Source organism: Pleurodeles waltl, chromosome 7 (genome assembly GCF_031143425.1).
Source record: "Pleurodeles waltl isolate 20211129_DDA chromosome 7, aPleWal1.hap1.20221129, whole genome shotgun sequence".
Lineage (NCBI taxonomy): Eukaryota > Metazoa > Chordata > Amphibia > Caudata > Salamandridae > Pleurodeles > Pleurodeles waltl.
This window is the reverse complement of record NC_090446.1, coordinates 1,059,714,162-1,059,733,528: the sequence shown is the minus strand read 5'-3', so window position 1 is coordinate 1,059,733,528 and position 19,367 is coordinate 1,059,714,162. Positions and strand designations below refer to the sequence as shown.

At 43.5% G+C, this 19,367-nt stretch overlaps 1 long non-coding RNA gene across 2 annotated transcripts; it reads right to left on the bottom strand.

Moving 5' to 3' along the window:
• Positions 1 to 2,989: 2,989 nt before the first annotated feature.
• On the bottom strand, positions 2,990 to 19,240 carry LOC138245923 (uncharacterized). 2 transcript variants are annotated; one of them, XR_011194191.1, is made up of 5 exons: positions 19,125 to 19,240; positions 17,529 to 17,581; positions 7,124 to 7,244; positions 6,644 to 6,750; positions 2,990 to 3,612 (listed from the first exon to the last, which is right to left on the bottom strand). It is a non-coding gene; the product is annotated as an uncharacterized lncRNA (long non-coding RNA). The 2 variants fall into 2 exon arrangements; XR_011194190.1 differs by lacking the exons at positions 17,529 to 17,581; positions 19,125 to 19,240 and adding an exon at positions 9,514 to 9,997.
• Positions 19,241 to 19,367: the final 127 nt, after the last annotated feature.

Genomic DNA, 19,367 nt, shown 5'->3' with positions numbered 1-19,367 from the left:
GTGCTTTAGTGAGGAAGTCTGTCGTCTTGTACCGCGAAGCCATTCCCCATAATTAATTATTCTTGCTAGTTGTTTGAGACAAGCATTAGTTTTTCGAGTTAGTTACATTTGGAAAAGAATTGCCAAGTGTTTTATCATGTAAGAACAAGGGGTTTGGGTGTTACTACTGCTAATACTATAGTATGTACCTTACAATGAATAAGTAGTGATATGTTGTTGGCAGAATTCTGTTGAGGGGCAGAGAGGATTTGGTACAAACAACATTTTATTGATTGCCTAGTTTGCATCTGTAAGTAAGTATGATACGATTTTCATAATGCGATGCATTATACTTATATTGTTTGCCATTGTTTTATTTTAAATAAACTAACGTGAGGATTAATCTTAAGTGTCCCTTCTGTCTGTACCTTAAATGTCCCCTTTCAGTACCACAATTTACCTGTCAGGCCCAAAGGCTCCACCTCCAAATTGCTTCTCAGAGTTATTACAGGTATTCACCTAATGTGTCCTATGTGTAAATGCTCCATCTCCCTTAAAATATCCTCAGTAGGGGACCCCAGCCTCTTCTCTATACACCACAACACCAGTTCTGTGTGTGACCTCAAGGCTCCCACTGCCTTTGTGCTCAAAATTCCCTCTACTTTTGACTTTTACGCTCCATCTTTCCTCTTTGACACACGCATCCTCTCACCGCCCTCTTTCAAGCACATCACACAGATCTTTATCTCACTTTGTAAGTGTCGTCAGATGTCCCCTCTTTTCTAGAAGCTTTCAACCAGTGGCCATCAGGAACCATCATCTCCCTCCATGTCACTTCATGTGTATCCAAAATCCTTTCAATTACCAACCCTGCTCGAGATGACCCACAAACTACCTTCTTTGGTGCCTCCACTATTGATGTCTGCTCCCTTGTCTAGTTAGCCACGATGTGCTATATTAGCACCCCAACCATTCAAAGACCAATTTGCTTGTCTAAGGATCCTATAAGCTCTCACTGTGTTGCACGTACCACTACTTTTCCATGTGTCCCTCACTTCCAAAGAAGAGTTCTTTGAAACGTGTCTCCGGATGCCAGCTCAACCTCGCCTGAGAGGTTTCGGATGTCAACCTCCAGATTCAAATCTGTATTGCCAAGCCCATTGGATCACACTGCTTTCCCTTATGTCCTCTTTCACCCGAATTGCTGATGTTGGAGAGGGTTTAAAAGGAACCTACAGTCTTGTGTGTGCTGGCGGTACAAGTCCTCACTGGTCGCGGTGGGAAGGAAGAAGTCAATGCTCTTCTGCATGTCGAGCAGGTTTTTAGGCCCTAGACAAACTTCTCCATTTCGAGGCAGGCATTGTTGGAAAGGGGAAAGTCTCCTCTTTCCAGCAATGTCTTTCTCAAATAATTTCCTGTTCATGGATCGCAACCTGCCGCAATCCATGAGCAGGAACCACTAAACACCAGGGAAATTCAGTTTTTGAAGCTTTCGCCCCCGGCATATAGGCCACCCCATCCCTCGAGGGCCATATATATTGTATACAAATGTATGTTTTTTTCCCCTGTGGGGCCTGATCGTACCCCCCACACCCCTGGGGGGAAAAGATAGTGGTCACACTTTGTGTTGAAATATGGGATACTTTTTATGTGTGGCCTATGATTTCACTAAAATAACCAAGGGCCAGACTTTCAAAGATTTTGCATCATGCACACCATACCTCAAAATCCTTTTTGGGAATTTACAAAGCAGTGTTTGTGGAAAATAAAAGCTACAGCACATTGTGCTGCCTTGCGTTATTTTGCGTCACAGAGGAGATGCATGGGTGTTCCCTTGGTTGCCATGCTGGTGGAGATATTCAAAGAAACCAGACAGGGTTACAAAAAAGCAACAAGAGCCCTGCCCCCATCCAGCTATCTTACCTGATATGGCTGTAGCAGCTCCCATGGAGGTCTCCGATAGACGCCGGCGCCACCTGAAACAAAACTAACACTGCATTATGCAAGAGGTGGGGCTGGTGCCACAAAAGCAGTCTATCAGAAGTAATGAAGGACTCCCTCTTACAGGGCAACGGAGGAGGAGACGAGCCACAGGAAAGGACGACTAACCAGGAAGAGTCTCTCTTGGAAAGGAGAAAGAACGCCAACTCCCAGAATGACAGAGACGGAGACAAGAATCCTGCGGATGACCGGGAGCTGCTGAGAGGAGGCTCCCGGGACACAAGGATAGTGGCCGAAGGAATGGAGACTGCAGAGGAGGAGGAGGAGAAGAACTGGAGCCAGGAGTGATGGATGCCACCAGCTCACATGAAGACACCCGACACAACTCTAGAGAGCTGTGGCAATGGCAGCAAGTGATTGAGGGAGGGACTGACACCAGCCTATAAGTGGCAAAGTGGTTGAAAGCAAGAGAGGGGTGCACGTTAGCAGGTGAAGGAAACAGTGGGGAGCACCTGGAGGGGAGCACTGTGAAAGGGGGGAGAAAGGATCCCTACAGAGTAAACCAGTGGTTGTTCTACCCAGAGAGGCAAAGAGCAAACTGACTCAGTTCACTGAACACAGGGTGAAGCCGCACACCTAAGAGTTGATAAACTGACCTCAGAAAAAGGGGACAAAGATACTCTAAAGCCAATTAGTATTACCTACAGTCTCTACCCAAGTCCGAAAGGAAGATCATCCTAGAGTCATTCTACAGTAATCAGGTGACTTCAGCTGGGCTATTCCTGTAATTATTTGATGAAGTCATCCCAAGCCATCCTGAAGTATGTGTATAGGGCGAAATATTTAAATGAGATGACTCCAGAGTCATCACCAAAACTACTCCAGGATGGTGTCCTGATAACTTCAATTGAAAATGCATGATGATCTCGTACAACTTCAGGAATACTAATTGACAACTTCAGGATGAGTGTGAATTACTCCAGGATGATTTCAGGACAATGTCACAATTACTGTGGATAACTACTGGATGATTTCCTGACATCTTCAGAATGTGCGTGGATTATTCAAGGACGATTTCAGGGCAATGTCAGGATTACTATAGATAACTCATGGATGATTTCTTAACATCTTCAGAATGAGTGTGGATTACACCAGACTTATTTTATTACAGCTTCATAATGAATGTGGATTACTTTTAGAGGGGTTTATGACTACTGCAGGATGAACACAGATTACAGTTAATATACACAAGTAGAGTGGGGAAAACACACTATCGTACATCCCCTAATCAACGCATAACAACCAAGATTACCCAGTGGAATTATTTAGAATTACTCCCTATCCGTAATAAACAAGAGTTTCCACTGGGTGAGTACTCTAGGTTATTATGAATGGGGAGGACTTCTGAATGATTCCATAAAATGCTTTGGATGCTTGTGGTTCACTCCTAAATGTTTAAATAGTGACTTAGGGTTGAATAATTTCTTTTAGTGTCTGTGACACAAGTACAAGATAACATTAAAAGTAACCAAAAATAATTTTAAAAAGTCAACAAAACAAGCGACTCTGTTGTGTGCTTCCAGATTCAGAGTATTTTATCCTCTTTTGCAATTGCAGATCATTATGGCAAGATTCCTTCTCGTAGGTCAGGTGTTGAGAGGTAGCCAGCTTCCACGGAGATGTCATAACATTCTAAAAAGATAACAAAAGCATATGTTATATGCCTTTACATTTTGTTTAAACTTAGCACATTTGCAGTGTTTCAAAGAGAAAGTTCAAATGTCAGCTATGTTTTCTAATAAACTGTGCCTTATTCTTCTACAATGGGGACTGGCCACTGGAACTGCAACTGGACTCCACAGTACCCTTTCTTCAACCAAGTTACTTCAGGTTTTCTTTTAGACTGTCTGCTTTCAAAAATCACTGGATCCTCCTCCAGCATAAAGGGTGCCTTAAGAGATGTTTTTAACCCTGCTTTGTTTATGGTCTTGTTTCAAATGTGCACATGTGAAATTAGGGCATTGTTCAGATGGAAGGTGAAGAAAGTAAGTGTCCCTTTCTGGACTGTAGGAGCAAAGGGGCAAGTTTAGATTCAGAATATCAGTCCCAGATGTTTAATATAACATAACAATAGAAAATCCTATTGTTTTCCTCAACATATGAGGGAATCTGTGGTTTCAATCTCTGCCATACACTGACACCATAGTTTGACAGCACAGTTTCTTTACACATTGCCCCTCTAACTTACAGGATAAATCACAGATCTACAAAGGCTGAAAGCAGCAAGTGCCCTCCAGATGAATATTGGAGGGAGCTCCATTGAACTATGCTTGTAGCATGTCCATCTGAAAAGAAAACAATGAGTTAAGAGATTTCCATAGCGACCAGTACAGGACTGTAGGAAAGTACCCTCTTTTTGGCATGGTTGCCCCCACTTCTTGCCTGTTGTCAGCATGTTTTGACTGTGTGCACTGGGATTCTGCTAACTAGGACCCCAGTGACTGTGCTCTCTCCCTTTAAATTTGGTTGCTTGGACCACAAGCATCCCACATTTGGCATACTGGTGCCCCCTTATAAGTCCCTAGTATATGGTACCCAGGTACCCAAGGCATTGGGGCCCAAGGGTTCCCCATGGGATGCAGCATGTATTATGCCACCCATGCGAGCCCATGTAAAATGTGTCTATAGGCCTGTCATTGCAGCCTGTGTGAAAAGGTGCATGCACCCTTTCACTTTAGGTCACTACACCAGGTCGCTATAAGTCACCCCTGCCTGAGCAGAGGTGCCCCTACAAACTCCAGCTCCATTTTCCTGGACTTCGTGAATGCGGGAACGGCATTTTACGCGTGTACTGGACACAGGTCACTACCCATCACAGCCCCCTCCTGATAGGTGGTCACCCTGCAAGGTGATCAATTGCCCTTCCTGGGCTATTTGGGGACTCCCTCTCGGGTGGGTCCTCAGATTTGACATGCAAGACTCCAGTAGGACTCCTCTCCAATGTTTACTTCGATTTCTGGCCACTGGAACTGCAACTGGACTCCACAGGAACTTTGAATCTGCAGCTACAGCGACGACGCTGCTCTGCAACATTGTTTCTCTGGCTCCTTCCAACAACTGAAATATTTTCCTGGCGGTGCATCCTCTGAGGGCGACGAGTCTTAAGCCTGCACAAGAAGCAAGAAGGAATCTCCCTTGGAGTGAAGGAGTCACTCCCCTGCATCCGCTGGCACCAACTGCAACAACGACCGGCTGTGGGGGTCTCGTCTCGTCCTGAGGTGCATGGATTCTGCATCACAGGTGGTGGTCTGGAGTGGTCCCCTTGGTCCTCTCTGCCAGCTGTCTACCTTTGGAGATGGTAGGCCCTCGCATCTCCACACAGGACAGTACCTCCGTGCACCACGTCTCTTGCAGCTACCAAGGCTTGTTGGCATCTCCTCCGAGGGATCTTTAGGCTCCGTGTAGCCCCAGCACTCTTCACTCTTGCTGGTTCCCAGCAGCTTCACTTTTCTTCATTCACGACATTTGCCTTTGACAAGGCTTGTTGGTGCTTTTTCAACACCACAGACTGACTGCAATTCTTCATCCAGCGTGGGACGTCAACTGCATCACTCAGGAGCTCTTCAGCTGCCCCCGGGGCTGCATTGCTGACCGTCTTCGTCGACCAGATCCTGCATCCACGGACGGGTGGGTAGTGGCGCCTGCCACGACGGACACTCCAATGGTAACTGGACTTGGTCCCCTTCTTTTCCAGGTCTTCCTCTTCCAGGATCCACCTTTGGTTTCTTGCCATCTTGTCGGGTCTTGCACTATCCTCCTCTGAAGTCCTTTCGTTGGGTTGGGGAAAAACTGTTACTTACCTCTTTTCTCCTGGTCGCTGGGGGGGCACTCTGGTACTTCCCTTTGGGGTTTCCTAGTTCCTCCAGCTCCCCTCTACCAATTCCACTTTCTTAGGTGGGGACCCGACTTTCGCATTCCACTTTCTTCGTATATGGTTTGGTCCTTCCGGGCCTTTAATATCGCCTATGGCTTTTCACTGTTTCCTATTGCTTTTTTTTGTGGCAATTTCGGATTGCTACTGTACAGATAATAGTGTGTTTACTTACCTCCTATTGTAGTATTGCCTATTTAGTATTTGTGACACTAAAATAAAGTACCTTTATTTTTGTAACGCTGTGTGGTTCTTTCATGTGTGTAAGTGCTATGTGACTATAAGTGGTGTTGCATAAGCTTTGCATGTCTCCTAGATAAGCCTTGGCTGCTCATCCACAGCTACCTCTAGAGAGACTGGCTTCCTAGACACTGACTACACTTCACTAATAGGGGATACGTGATAGAAGGTGATAATACCATAGGTACTCACCACACACCAGGCCAGCTTCCTACATTGACGGCCTACAAGCAAATGTTTAGACCACCGATGAAAGTCCAAAGTAGAGCTGGAAGCACAGTGTGCTCTCAGTGCTGTCACCAAGAGTTCTGGTTTAAGTCCTGTAAGGCTTGCCTATTTGGGTAGAAGCGACAGGAGGTGTGGAAAGGCATTACAAATCATTAAAAGAACCCTCCTGCAATAATGTGACCTGCTAGGGGACTACTTAAGCCTAAAGGTTTTATCACTCAAAACAAATGTTTAATGTCCATTACGTTTTCACACAAACAATTTGCAGCTTTGACCTGAATGTTAGTTATCAGAAGGGTAGCTAAGTTAACATAAATATCTTACCAAATGAAGCATCAATTTTCGAGCCTTGTCCAATACTCGCCTCAGCACACAATCATTTGAAAATGAATAGATCACAATATAACCTTCACCAGCTGCTGCATCTCAACCTGAAGATAACAATAGGAAGCGTTATTATACATGACATCATATATACATGCTTTGAAAAAAAGGTTTCATTTCTAGATTGCTATTTGACATTTATAAGCACCATGTGTAATAGTGAAAAAAACTGGTGAATTAGTGCCAGCAATACACAGTAGCCATGTCAAAAATTCACTCCAATGCGCATTTCTTTTTGCGGGGAATCTAGAATGTTTGTCAAAGCACAGTGCTGTCTGCATATGCAAAGATTGGGTCTCATGCAATGGATGCATAGTTGCCAACGAATACTGCTGTTATTTGAGGGTCAGCATGTCACCAGTGTGGGCAATAGGCACAACACTTCCCACTCACAGAACATCAAATGTTTTTCTAACTTACCCTTTACTGCTGTCCAGACACCAAATGATGCTCCAGGCTGCTTTCCTTCTCCCTCACATAGACATCGCCAGATCCTTGGTCAGTACTCCTGGGAGAAGTGGACAGGAGTCCTTTGGGCAGACTGCAGGAGGAGGCAACTGGGAGTGAATGACACAGCGTAGGGGAGGTTTTCAAACAGAAGAGCATGGGAAGCAGCAAGCATGAGAGAGCATGAGCAGGTGACCATCGATGTGCACGGGCAGCTCGATTTTGCAGAGGTGAGAGTCCTTGTTATGTGAAAAATGTAGGTGTGGATACAAAAGCATGAGTGACTCCGCTCCTGTGTAAACGTTTGCCAACATTTTCTGATAGGAACATCAGGAAGAATGAAGTAAAAAAGAATGCTAGCAGCTGAGGGACGGTATGAATCAACATCCACAAATATTTTATTGATTCACCCACTTAAACTCAATATTTGGTATCAGAACTTTCTATCTAGAAGCCTGTACTCTCTCTACCCTTCAACCCCACAACATTTAAAAGTTACCAGAAGAAAAGACAGTGTTAAAGACTAAGCAGTGTTTGAGAGATATAGGCAGCCAGGGAGTCTGGATGGTTCTGTCAGGTTTCTTTGGCCTTGAATATTTATTTAGTTGTGCCTTTGTATATTATCTAAGCTTAGGGTAAAACCAAAGACAGAGCTGGTGGCAGACGATATAGTTGGAGATGGGATAGGAGATGGGAGGGAGAAGAACAGTGAAAACAGTGGGTCAGATGGATGTTTATTTTGGGATGCAGTGTTGGAGGGAGGGGAGCCTGGCCAGGGTTTTTGTGGATGGGCCCAAGCCTTTTCAGCTACGCCCTTCTTCCAAGGTGTATATGGAGCTGTTTTTGAGAGAAACTTGAGGAAGCCTTTTCAGGTAGGGGCTGAGCAGCTGGATCCCCTGGTGAGTGGCTCTTGATGGTTGCACCCCCCTTGTACAAACATGAACTGGGTCTAGAGAACAAAAGTATGTGAAGCTAAATTTTACTGCCACTTATGCAAAAGTTGAACAACAGGACATACCTCATGAATCAAAGTCTTGTGTGATACAGGTAGACAAAGGGACAGGTTTGTGGAGAAAATATCTCCTGCAATGTATTTTCTGTTTGAACCAGTCTCATACAGAACATAACTGCCCACACTTTAGCACTATGAAATTCACATTATTTGCATGTTCTTTAAATTTAAATTTGCAAATTCCCGAAGTGTTATGAAAATTTTGCTAAGGCATATGTTTGCTGTGGTCTGGGAGAAGTTCTAATAGGGAAGCTAGGCCAGTATCGTCTGGTTTGAGGGTGAGGAGTGTGTGGGGGCCTCTGGCTTTGCAGCACTGAATGGAATGAGGATGTTAGGATCGTTTCGGACTGTGAGTGGGTCTCGCTGCAGAGAACCCAACCTAAATATACACTGTAGCCATTCTCAGTTGGGGCACCTTTCCTTTCAATCCCCCGCCATTGCCAGGGTTTTCCTTGGATTACCTTGATGGGGAAACTGTGGATTTTCTTTTTAATGTTACTTGCCATAGCAGCTGGACCAAAATGATCTCTATTCCAGTAATGCATACAGGTTTTTAAGTCAAATAGTATTAGAAACTCTAACAATATGTACACAGTAGGTTAATGTGCCTGCTGCAAATAGCCTTATGTAACATTCAAATTAGGGTCTGTACTCTGCCATATTTAATTCAGACTTTCACCTACGCATTCTAGATGAAATTTGGAACCTTTATATTTAATAATTCTTTCATAATGATGAGTGAAATGGCTTACAGTATATTTTGGAGAAATTAAGATGCCAAGAATTATGGTAGCAGAAAAAACATGGTAAATGTCTATATAGCTAAAATATTTTTAGACAGTTTCACATAGAACAAACTTGACCAGAAAGAATTAGAGAGGTTTACATGAGCACCAGTTACAATAGACAAGGTCACATTAATTTCTATTTTAGGCACAGGAAGCCCAAATCACAGGATACTGAGCCAGCGACAGGACTCGAACCTGGTACAGGTTCGAGTCGGCAGCTCTGACCAGAACTCCACATAATTCTCTTCCCAATCACCATTAAAATACCTTCCCTGAAGCACACCAAAAAAATGAAGTAGAGAAATGCGTTTTAAAAAAGCAAACTAAAACGAGAAAAAACGATTATTTATACATGTTTTTTCCCCAGTGCATTTTACTAAGTCAGCTATTTAATATCCAAGCCCACAAAGCCACTGCAAATAAACTGAGCAACAAGAATCACACAATTGTGACAAACATAAATCTTTAACAGGACATTTCAGAAAGCCGAGATAGCTTTTGCTTCAAAACACACAAACGAAAATGTTTTCTTATTAGGCATATTTGATTGGTGTGATACAAACCTCCAAACTGGAGAAAGAAATGCCCCGGTCCATATCTGCTACTTGGTGCCAGCATTCCAATGACTAGCTGCTGAATAAATCTGTCTCTATGGGCAGGAAAGTCTTGAATCTGGTATAAGTAACCACACAGACCCAGGAAAACACCATAACCCCCTTTTTTCATAGACCTCAACAGCTTCCTCGCCATCGGTTTTTCAAAACTGCACAGTCGAGTGACGTAGCAAAGCATTTCGTTTCTTCTAGTTGTATGCAGCGCAATCTCTGTTCAAGGGCATGATTGGAGCGGTTTACATGAGCCCCAGAATTACTTTACAGAAGGTCCGGTTTTATTTTTGTAGTTAAAGAGCAGGAGACAGTGATTTGCCTAGAATCACAGTATGTCACTGGGCCTCTGCCCTTTTTACAGCTCAGCTTGAATAGAAGTTAATTCTATGTCAGGACCGGAGGCTTCGGATTATGCTATCTCACTCTTTACTGTCAACACACAGCAGCCAATAGAAAAACAGAACTACATTTCCCAATAGTCCAATAGCCTCGTTATGAACCCTAATCATGGCCCACCATCTGTTAAATATGTCTTTCACAAAATAGTCCTTTCTCTTTCTTTGCTGCTCCAGGCGCAGAGCTAAGTCCTTTCATGTTTCTTATAATGGTTCATGATGTTTTATTGTGATTTCGGTGGCACAGCTTACTTGCTTTCAGGCGCCTTATTGCCGGTTTAGGCCGAGCGCTCGTGGTTTGCCGGAATTATTTCCCTTTATTCATTTTATTTGAAAATTTGAATATCAGCGTTTTTTCTTCACCGCTTGTGCCGGTGAGGAGTACTGGGGCGGCCGCACTGTCTGCAGCGCAGTCCTCTTTCTGTTTTTGTTTTCGCGCATGCGCATGCACTTGCTTTCAAGTTCAGTGCGAGCGTGTATTTCAGAACAGAGCTCCGTGGATTTGTGCTCACTCGCCCCCATCTATACGCCCGAAGGGGCTGAAATAAACATTAGAGCTTTGCTCTAGGGGGATTTTTAGGTGCTGCCTCCTCAGTGTTATTGTTATATTTTAAAAATATACCGGCTGGGAGACCTTCTCCCCGTTTTTCAGCACCTGGGTGTTTTTTTCGCCCCTCCCTGCTTGTTTCAGTGCCTGAGGACCTCACAAAACTTTGAAAGCAGAAACAAATATGGCACATTATCAGGATGATGATCAATATGGGGCTTATGAGACTGGTCAGTATGATCTGCATATGGAAGAACGCCTAGTCAAAGCTCTAGACTTCCACGTGCAAGACTCTGTAAATAAGGCCTTAGTGAAAGCTTTGCGCCCCTTTGGCACAACCCATTTTCAACTATGGCGTTTTGGCGCAGGCTCGGGGAACCCCGCCCCCACAGAGGTCAATATAAATGAGCCTGGCCAGTCATCTTCGTATGACCCTCTAGATCAATCAATCAATGCGATCTTGAAAGATCATGAATATGCTCCTTGAGACCCGCACGGGTGAGTAGCGCGCTTTACAAATGCTAATGATTTGATTTGATTTGATATGAAACTTTTAAAACCCACAAGGATACCCAGTCCTCTCTGCCTAATCAGAACTCTTCTGATGGTTCCAATTCTTATGACTTCTGTCCCCTGACAGAACGCAAGGCAAACGCAAAACGCGTCATGCTGAGGATTCTTTGAGCTCTCAGTCAAGTAAGAATTTACTTTTTGATCCGGAGGCTCTGACACATCCCAGATCGACGGAGATGCCCCCTTGTCAGGAGGTGGCTTTGTATGTCGAATCCCGACTAAGGAAGAGCTTTGAAAAAGACATTTGCAGTACTTTGCGTTCAGAATGTCCTCGTCCTGCCCTAGCCGGTAAGGTTGCGGAAACTCCTGAGCTAGACCCCCATATGGTTACTTTTCTTAAAAACTACGCGAAGGACCCTAAAAAAGGTATTGATAGGGCCTGGAGGTGACATTTCTGGCCCCCACACAAAGATCCTGGACTTGGCTGTTCAAGCCAAAGAATCTAAAGACCCCATTGATCCTGACGTCCTGCTTGAATGGGCCCAGAGAGACATTTGTTTATTAGGTAATGCTAATTGTTCCATCTCGACGGAGCGCAGGAAATCTCTCCTGTTGCGTATTGATCCCAAATTGGCGGATTTAGCCAATACCGATGCTGGCCCTGAGGCCAATGGACTTCTTTTTGGTGACAGATTTGTTAAAGACCTTGCCAAGTATGTAGCTACCTTTTCAGCTTTAGATAAGGACCAAACCTCTATCAAGAAGGTTTTCAATAGTGGCCTTTTTCGCAGGGCCGGACGCTTTGGAGGTCGAGCGCCAGGCCGCATCTATTCTCAGACCTCACGTCCCTATCACAGAGGCAGTGGTAACTCCAACTTCCAAAACAATTCCAACTTCTATCCCTCAAGAGGCAGAGGTTATAGAGGCCAGAACCCGAGAGGACCTCACAGAGGAGGCCAATACAACCAAGTTTCCTCTCAATCAGGTAACAATTCTTTCTTTCAAAGAAGTTTTGTTGGGGGGCAGAGTGAGTTTATTTGTGCACAACTGGGCATTAATCACACAGCATGCATGAGTTTTGGAGACGGTCGCAGGTTATCACCTGGAGTTTTACTAAACTCCCAAGCAAGACTTTCCCCCTCATCTTCTCAGTTTTTCCTAACTAGACAGCAGTTTCATAGATCAGGAAATAGACGATCTTCTGTTAAAAGGAGCCATTGTTCCCTCTTCCCTTCACCCGAGAGGGTTTATCAGTACTATTTTTCTGGTCCCAAAAAAAAGGAGGGAGTTTTCGGCTGGTGCTCAATCTACGGCAATTCAACGCATGGATTGTGTACTGCCATTTCAAAATGGCGGGCATTCATTTACTCCAAGATCTACTGCTAGAGGGCGACTGGATGGTCCGTTTAGATCTCAAGGATGCTTATCTGATCCATTGCTATTTTCGCTCCTCATCGGCGCTTTCTACAATTCTTTTGGCAAAACAATTGTTACGAGTTCACAGCCCTGCCATTCGGTCGGTCTTCCGCCCCTTGGTGCTTCACCAAGCTCATGCGTCCAGTCATGCAGTGGCTCAGGGAGAAGCGAGTGCGCCTCATAGTGTATCTCAACTACATTCTTATCATGGCGCAAGAGAAACGTCTTGTTCTTCTTCACCTATCCTGGATGATTCAGTGGCTTCAGGATTTGGGCTTCATTATAAATCTGGAAAAGTCCCAGTTATACCCCTCCCAGAAGATAGAGTTTCTAGGCTTCAAGATTCCATCTCATCTCAGTTGAAACTTCCTTTGACCAAGAGACTGGCGATCAAGAAGGAGTTAAAAAGAGCATTTATCTGTTCCTTCGATTTCCTTGAGGGTTCTTGCCCACTTGGTGGGCCTCCTAGCTTCATCCATTCAAGCCATTTTTCCGGGTCCTCTTCATTATCGGGCCCTCCAGAGGTTGAAGATTATGCATCTTCGAAAAGGGCTTGCTTATTCAGAAATGATCAGTTTATCTCAGGAAGCCAGGACGGAGCTCCAATGGTGGTTAGCCCACATGGATTCTTGGAACGGCAGAGCAATTTTTGTCTCAGTTCCGGAGGTGGTCATAGATTCGGATGCCAGCAGATGAGGCTGGGGAGCCAGATGTGGCCAGATGGAGACGGGAGGTTGGTGGTCCCCAGAAGAACTTCAGTTACATATCAATTGTCTGGAGCTCCTGGCGGGCTTGTTTGCAGTGAAGACTCTGTCCCCTCTCAAGCCGAAGTGTTGCATCCTGTTAAAAATGGACAACATTTCAGCAGTGAGGTATATCAACAAACTTGGGGGGACCCGCTCCAAGATCTTAGCAGAGATACCGAAGGATTTTTGGCACTTTTGCCTAGCTCACCAAATCTCGAATACAGCGGAATAAATTCCGGGCAAGGTGAATGTAGTAGCAGACTGGAACTCTTGGTATCTCCAAGATGCCAGCGATTGGAGATTGCATCCCAGAGTATTTCAATTTCTGAATCATCTTTGGGGCCCTTGCACAATGGATCTATTCGCATCCCATCTGAATACACATCTTCCACGATTTTACAGTTGGAGACTAGATCCGATGGCTCTAGGATCGGAAGCCTTCCTACAAACCTGGACAGGGGAACTGAGTTATGCGTTTCCTCCTTTTTCAATGATTCATCGAGTTCTCTCCCTGGTCCTTCAGCAGGGGGTAGAGATGATTTTAGTAACTCCATGCTGGAAAGCACAGTCTTGGTTCCTGGTAGCTTTGTGCCTATGTTGTGCAACGCCGGTGCAGATTCTAAGTTCGATAGATCTGTTATTGGATCCATTGGGTCAACCTCATCCTCTTGTTCTAGAGAGCAAGTTGGCGCTCATGACCTGGAGAATTGCAGGGTCCCAGAACAAATCTCTGACGTTTCGGAGGACACTAGATTATTCCGCTCTCAATTCTTGGTGCCTAGTACACATAAGAGATATGCCTCCGCATGGAAACGATGGTTGGATTGGTGCAGTCAGGGGAGTGTGGATCCCCTGGGAGCATCAGTGCAGATGATTGCACATTTCTTATCTCAATTAGCGGCACACAGGTTTGCTTATAGAACTATTAATAATTCTCGTTCAGCCATTTCAGCTAAACATCCTCAAATAGAAGGTAAGCCCATTGGGGAGCAACCATTGATATGTAAGCTTTTACGTGGTATATGTTTGGTAAGCCCGCCTTTGCCCAAGTACTCTTCTTTATGGGATGTAAATATAATCTTGAAATTTCTGTTTTCCTGGCCAGCTAATGAGGGTTTATAAAGGAAGCAATTATCGGCTAAATTAACTATGTTGCTTTGACTGATTTCATTTCAAAGAGTATCAGATGTTAAAGCCCTGGATATTGCAGGTAGAGTATTTACTCCTACAGGAGTTTCTTTTCGAATTTCTAAAAGAACTAAGTCACATTCTACATGCATTTTGTATCCAAGCTTCAGAGATAATTCAAAGATTTGTGTTGTGAACTGTTTGAAAGTTTATGAGGATGTTACTCGAGAATTTAGGAGAGACCATTCTGGACAATTGTTAATTTCTTTGCAGAAACCATTTGACCCTGTGTCTTCAGCGACTTTAGCTAGATGGGTCAGATGGCTGTTGCAGGAAGCAGGAATGGATATCTCTATTTTTGGGGCTCATTCTGTTAGAGGAGCTATGACTTCCAAAGCTTTTAACTCAGGTTCTAGACTGGAAGACATTATGACTGCAGCTGATTGGTCTTCAGATTCTACTTTTAAGTTATTTTATCACAAACCTATTGTGGATGTAGCTTCTGGGGTTATAGCTCAGCTTTAAACTAGCATAATCCGAAGCCTGCGGTCCTGACATAGAATCAAAAGTTTTCTAGCTTACGCAACAGCATTTTCAATTCTATTAAGGACACAGAGGCGAGGATTATCCCACCTGTGTTTGATAACAATTTAATGTAAAAAAATTGGATGTTATGGGTGACGACATTGATATTATGTTGATGCCCCCCCCCTTGTAAAGTTGTTGGAGTGATTAATATATATGGTATTACGTACATTTTTCTTTTTCAGATGAGAAAGCTACTTAAAGGAGTTCACTGGGATTTAACTTAGTTCTTCGTGGAGAGATGTTTGAATTAGGTTGCACCGTTGTGCTGTTCAACTCTTGCGTTGGGATGATTCTGTGGTTTGACGACACGATCTCGCTGTTGGCTTTTGTTCGTCCTTTGTTGCTGGATCTTTGAGCAAAGAAAGAGGAAGGACTATGGTGTGAAAGACATATATAACAGATGGTGGGCCCTGATTCGGGGTCATAACGAGGCTATTGGAATATTGGGAAATGTAGTTCTGTTTTTCTATTGGCTGCTGTGTGTTGACAGTAAAGAGTGAGATAGCATAATCCTCGCCTCCGTGTCCTTAATATAATTGAAAATTCTTGTTGCGTAAGCTAGAACATTTTTGATTGTTTAGGGCGTTCCCAGATGCACTGCTTCGATCTATTCATGCAGCACAATGGGCGTTAAAGAGCTGTGAGAGTCTGAGGAGCCCTTAAGCCAGGGGCCAGCAGTGCCTACTTTCTTCTGGATTTATCACAGCATTGGGGGCGGGGAGGAGATTGGGATAAAAATAATATAATACATCTAAATGAAGCATTCGTTAACAGGGTTTTCCTCCAGCAACAGACAGTGCCACAATTTTAAATCTACATTAAGTGTGAAAAAATGGTGTGACCTTTATCTTTTTTCGTGTTTTGCTTGCACAATGCAAATAATCCCCATTACAAATGCGTGTGCACTTCTTGTCTACTCTGCTTCACCGAAACACAGTTAAAACATTAGCCAGTCCTTGTTTTATAATTTGCTGGCTGGTACCTATGATTCAATATTTGCCACTTGAAAACCAAGACTACATGTCCTACAGTACAACTACATCAGACAGTGAGCTATTAATGTGTGACATCACCATCAGTTCTTTCTTTGGCTATAAACTATTTCTGAAAGGCAGAGTTTGTGAAATTCATGTCTTTTGTATATTTAACTGGTACCAAGGACAAGCATGACAGTAAGTCTGTTTTGGCTTACTTAATTGGTCACAAGCAGGTTGCACTTTAAACAATTTGACAGCCTTTATGCACCTGCTGCAGACATGTTTGTGTCTATTAATAATCAAGGCATCGTAACACTAGCAACACAATTCCTAGGGTTAATGCTCTTGCTGGGTAGATCTGGGTTTTGTCTAGTTTCGGTTTTGATGCTTCATAAAGTAGCATGGAACTACAAACTTGAAGCATGCAGAGAACACATTTGTATTTTATGTGGCTAGTTCTGTTCAGTGGGTTACTGCTTTTGTCACAGAAATACTTTTGTTACTTGCAGATCAAAAACTGCAATACTTCTAATATAGCGCAATGAGCTATAAACTGGCACCAAAAAGCAGCATGCATACATAGAAACCTAGGGGCTTACTTCAGAGCCCGTAGTGCCACCCTAGCGCTGCCATAGCATAATTTTTTATGTTAAGGTGGCGCTAGAGTGGCATTTTCTCTGCGCCATATTTACACAGTGGCGCAATCCATGCATTTCTCCACTTTGTAAACCCTTGCGCCAGGCATAATGTATGCAAGGGGGGGGTTCCCCAACTAGAGGCCTTGAACAAATGGCACAAGGAAATCTAAGAGATTTCCTTGCACCATTGTTTTTGGCACTTTTAACACCTGCTCAGAGCAGGTGTTAAAAGGGGGCTTCCATTATTTATAATGGTCCCCTGTACTCTGCTGTTTTCCTCCATTCCATTGGTATCTAGGTGTTAGGCTCCAGATAGACCCCAACCAAGATGAGACTTCAGCATAAAAAGGGCTGCTGGCCCTTTAGGGGAGGGCTTTGTGTGGCGCCTAGCCTGATTTGCTTTATTGATATTAAATGTTGAAAGTATTAAGATGTTAATTCTTTATTTTAACAATTATAATAAATAAGAATGGTTTATAAGTAACAAAAGCCAGTAAAAATACTAACCTCTGACTTAAAGCGTTATCTGATATATATCAGATTCTGATCAATAGATATTACATGAAGTAATTGAACAATAATCAGCAAATACTCCAGAAAACACTCAGCCACTTACATTTTAAAACAAAACTGAAATAAAAATAGCAAACTTGCTCTTGAAATAATCAGCAAACCATCCGCAAACATTAGTAAACACTTTCATCTTTTTAATGCAAACTATCCCTGTGAAGTAATCAGATAACAGTTTTGAAATCATCCTCAAATCAAGAGCAAAACTCATCTTTTGAAGTCATCAGACACTCATTTTCAAGTCATCCTCAAATCATCAGGAACAACCACCTCTAGAGGAGTCATCAGGTACTCATTTTCATGTCATTCTCAAATCATCGGGCACACGTTTCTAAGATGTGCTGATGACGTCTGATGATGTGAAAATGACTTCTACTGTAGTTGGATGATCATCCAATGACTCTGGGATGGCTTCTAAAGTAATCCTGTTTGACCTGGGTATGCTCACTCACCTGAATCTTCTCCTGCTTCTTGAGGGGCGTTTGTAACAGCCATCCCACAGGACCTGGAAAGGAGACGAGGAGAAGTTGATTTCCCAGAGACACCAGACATAATGAAAGACTGTACAGACAAGCTGTCTAATACCAAAGCTTGGTTACGATATTTAGTCATAACTCCATATAACTTTTGACTAACCTTAAGAAAGCCATCATATGCAAAATAGACAAGCCTCCCAAGCCCTATTTTCAACCGTCCCTCCACAGCAGCCAAGAAGGAGCTCTATAAACGTCAGCGGGGAAAAATTATTTGACTACAAGAATAAACACCCAAGAGGTTTTTGGAGTACTGGCGATCTGGGGACAGGACCCCACACCGCAAACAATGCAAATATCAGCGAGTCAGTCTGGATACAGTACCCTGAAGTCCATTTCACCACTCGCTTGACGGAATGTATTAAATTAATAGATGAAAGGACCTGGGTGTGGCTAAGACGGTGAGGATACTAATTCCTATTGTACAAGAGAGATTCAAAAAGTGCCCAACACCCTCTTTAAATCAAACCCTGAGGGTTGGGCATACTACTTGGTTCAACCGTACAATTACTATTTCTCTTCAAACCAAATTTCTGACTCCTGGCATGGTGCAATCCTTCTCTTAATATACAAAGGCAGCAGAATAAGTGATCCAGCAAACTAGCGCCCGATTGTGCTGTTGGATTATGAAGCAAAATACTATGCAGTGCTTTTTTAGTGATCTAAACTGTTGCGCGGCCAAGCGACAGATTATACCATATAATCGCACCAGTTTTCTAATCTAACAGTTTTGCCATGACAACAAAGAAAGCCCAAAGACTTAGAGGCACCCAGTATGACTGTTTTGTGCACACGAAGGCTACCTTCAAACATGTCAATAGGTCAATTCTCTGGTCCAAACTTGCTGCCTGGGGGATACTAGACAAACTAATGAAGGCAATTGAATAACTTTGTAAGGACATTTGGATCAGGATAAAAATTAGAGATGGAACAAAGGTTTTCCGTAAGATTTCAACCTTAACAGGCCTCAAGCAAAGATTTGTGTTGGCCCCTGCAACAAGATCCAGATCATACGAATGCTCATTCACCCAACCTAGGGAAGAAACCATTAATAAGTATGCTATATGTAAATGACATGTTTCTCCTAAGCAGAACTAAGGTGGTTCTTCAAAGGCTATTGGCCAAGTTAAGTAACTATAATCTTAAGAGAAGTGCTAGCGTTCAAAAAAAGTCTCAAGAACGCAGGTCCTTGGTACATAACTAATCACAAACTAGGTCAAGAGAATGACTACAAGTACCTTGGGGTCATAATCGACACTAAAGAAAGCTTTCTGCGATATAAGGATCAAATGAAAGTGAAAGCAGGGTCCCTTCTGTCAGTTTTCTGGTCTTTACCAATATTGGAGGTTCTTACAACGAAGTTCCTGCCAATCATCGCATATGGCTGTGTAGCTAAACTGAATGATCAGAAAAGTTGAACCTCAATATGTACAGGCAGCTTTTTCATCTACCTTGTAACGCATCGCCAGCCCAAATTTAATCAATCAATCATGTATTTCAGAGCGCACTACTCACCCATAGGGTTTCAAGGTGCTGCGGGATGTGTCCTCAGTGATCAGTTGAAGAGCCAGGTCTTGAGGTCCTTCCTGAACTGAGGCAGCGATGGAGACTGCCTGAGGTGAGGAGGTAAGGTGTTCCAACCTTTATCTGCCAGGTATGGAAGAGATCTTCCTCCAGCCGAGGACTTCAATTACGCCGGAATTTGGGTTTGTATGGCTATAGTATGCAAGACATTGTGCCTTTAATACATTTTGTCAA